The sequence below is a fragment of the Colobus angolensis genome, unplaced genomic scaffold (genome assembly GCF_000951035.1).
Source record: "Colobus angolensis palliatus isolate OR3802 unplaced genomic scaffold, Cang.pa_1.0 Scaffold549, whole genome shotgun sequence".
NCBI classification, from domain to species: domain Eukaryota; kingdom Metazoa; phylum Chordata; class Mammalia; order Primates; family Cercopithecidae; genus Colobus; species Colobus angolensis.
In genome coordinates this window covers 409,087-412,340 of record NW_012119032.1, presented here as the reverse complement: position 1 = coordinate 412,340, position 3,254 = coordinate 409,087, and positions in this window count along the sequence as shown.

The window sequence follows — 3,254 nt, the reverse complement described above, 5'->3', positions numbered from 1 at the left end:
AAAAAAAAAAATGTAAAACACAAAATGACTTATTTTGGGCACCCCATTGGTTTTATAATACCTGTACTTGCAAGTGTTTGTGTAAAATGAAAAAGTTCAGGGCATGCCAGGTTTTCTAGTACTTCTTCTAGTTACATATTTTGGTCTGTTGTGCACATTTTAAACTGATGGGCAACTTACATTAAGGAAAAATTTACAGTCCAAAATTTGACCTGCAACTACAGAGTTCCTAAATTCTCTATTTTTATATTTTTCTTTCTGCCTGCTTAAATCTACTCTTACATTTCTACTGAGTTAAAAAACATTTTTTGGGTCTAACATTTTTCTGCTTGTTTTTGTAAATTGGTAAACTTGTATTAATATCTCATGGGTAGAGTTTTGAAGTAAAAGCTATAGGACCTTTGCATATGTGTGTATGTGTGTGTTTTTGTGTACATACACGTCTTTTGTTATGTGTTTTGGCCACAAGGTACCAAATTGGCTTAAAGTTAAGGAGTACTCATAAGTTAGTAAACAGTAGCCCAAATGCTTTTCAAGTTTGTGTGACTTAAGTCAAATGTTTATAAACTGGCTTTAAAATTATTGCAGAAGTAATATTAGAGATGTCTTAAGAATTGTCAGCATTTTTGTTTGCATTTATTGGTCAAGAGGTTTCATACTTATTTCTGAAGAATACTGTGTTAAAAATATCTTAGGTCCCCAAGACAACTAAGATAAAGGGAAAATTTAAGTTGGGAACTTCTTAGGGTGAACCTGCCTCCCATTCTATTCGAAGTTATCCCTCTGCTCACTGAGATAAATGCATATCTGATTGCCTCCTTTGGAAAGGCTAATCAAAAGTGCATAATAATAAAACCATTTGTTTCTCACCTATCTTTAACCTGGAAGCTCCCTCCCCACTTCGAGTCTTTCTGCCTTTGCTTTGAGTTGTCCCACCTTTCCAGACTGAACCAATGGTCTTCTTACATATATTGATTTATGTCTCATATCTCCCTCAAATGTATAAAACCAAACTGTGACTGTGCCCTAAACTTTGACGAATCTATTGGTGTTTGGTACCAGCATGAGCTAACTTTATGGCTCAAACCAATAGGCAATTTGTTGAGGTCTGACAGCACCTTACCCAGATAATTAATATCTCCCCAAATTTGATCCAGATCTACAGTTTATTTTGCTGTGCAATTCCTTTTATTTTTTTGAAGTTTTACTTGCTTCCAACACAAGGAAGGCAAATTTTTTCTGCTTCCATAATGGTGGAAGGTGGAAGGCAGGTAACTGCTTTATGGAGTTTGAGCTCATTTCCAACAGGGAAAATGAGATTTATTTTATTTTATTTTATAATTTAATTTAATTTAATTTAATTTTTCCTGCTTCTAGAATGGTAGAGAGCAGTCTAAAGCCTAAGACTTATTCCAAGGTCAGTTACTGAATTGGGTTTTGTCTTGATTAAAGTTAAGATTAACTGGCTGGGTGTGGTGGCTCACGCCTGTAATCCCAGTACTTTGGGAGGCCGAGGTTGCTGGATCACGAGGTCAGGAGATGGAGACCATCCTGGCTAACACGGTGAAACTCTGTCTCTACTAAAAATACACAAAATTAGCCAGGCGTGGTGGCAGGCGCCTGTAGTCCCAGCTCCTCAGGAGGCTGAGGCAAGAGAATGGCGTGAACCCAGGAGGCAGAGTTTGCAGTGAGCCGAGATCCGCTCCACTGTACTCCACCCTGGGTGACAGAGGGTGACTCTGTCTAAAAAAAAAAAGATTAACAACCAGCTAGTCTTAATTTCTCCTTACCATTAGAGTACTCAGTAATCATGTAAGTTATGCGATCATTTGTTTTACTTAACTGTTTTTTTTAGTTGTTTGTTTCTGTTTTTGTTGTTGTTTCAATCCTTTTCCCATGGGTTTGACCAACGGTATCCAACTTGCTCAAATCCAAAAGAACGTTCCTAATTATAGGGAACAAGGCCTCTAAAACGGCTAAACTCTCCCCCTCTCTCACACACACACACACAAATGTGGTAAAGTTGGGGGAGAAAAATAGCCACAGAAGAAACAAAAAGGAAAGATTTTTAATTTTGACTACATAAGGGTCTTTATTTACATAACAAGGACACCTTTTTGCTACACAGGCCAACCCGAAAGCAATGACTGTCCCTCACATGCTACAGTTCGATAGTTAAAGTTCTGCTTTCTTTTTTTTGCACTATGACAGCGTATATTTGGTTCCTAATTCAAGGCCTTTCTGGTTTGATACTTGATACTTCTGAAATAACAGCAATTTGTCTTAGCTGAAATATATTAATGAAATTTAATTTTTTTAAAGGAATTCAATGGTTTAGAAGTCAGCCTAATTAAAAGCTAACATCCAAGATGTGTGTTTGTGTGTATGTGTGCATGCATGTTTGTATGTAAAAGGCCTTCATGTGTTTGTTTTTGTTTTTCTCTCCTAGGATCTTGTATTTGTTTGAGAAAAAGTTAATTTTTTATTTTCACTTGACTGAATTCTGTTTTCTTCATGAATAGCTGTTGCAACAGAGGCTACTCTGGGGTTTTTAAGGAAGAGTACAGTTTAGACACTTAGAAAAGTCTTTGTGAAAAAAAAAAAGGGCGGCGTAAAAGCATCATATGGTCTAACCTCAAAATAATTCTCCACTTTTGGAGACCGGGATGCAGTGTGGGCTCTGCCCAGAGCTCAGAGATCCAGTTAAAAGATAGGTAGTCCATCTGTAAATAAATGGTCTCCTTATACAATCCTATGATAGATGTCTATAATTTTATGTGTGATTTGGCTCAAAGAAAACTAAAAGCGTCTTGTTCTAGCACCACCAGACTTTTTCTCTCTGTATTTTATGTTGCAAATTTTGCTATATGATTTTCAACTGAACTGTTTTATTTACTATGCAAATTTAAGGCTATTTAGCTGAAAACTGCCTAGAGGGTTGAAACAGGTTTTCAAGAATTTGAAAGTCTAAAATAGGAAAAAAAAGGGGGGTTAATTATGAATTTATAATATGTACTTCTACTGGCATACCTAATACATCTATGTATTTATGTGTTGTGTACACAATGTTTCACTACTGAAAATATGTAAAAGAGCTCTAATTAATTGGCTTAAAGAGAAATAAAAGTGCTTAAATCAAATACTTTATCAGAAAAAGAAAAGACTAATCAAATGCTTTTTCAAGTTTACATTAAGTAAAATCTTCAACAAATAAGATACCTTTAAAATTATTGGTAAAGTAATATTACAAATAT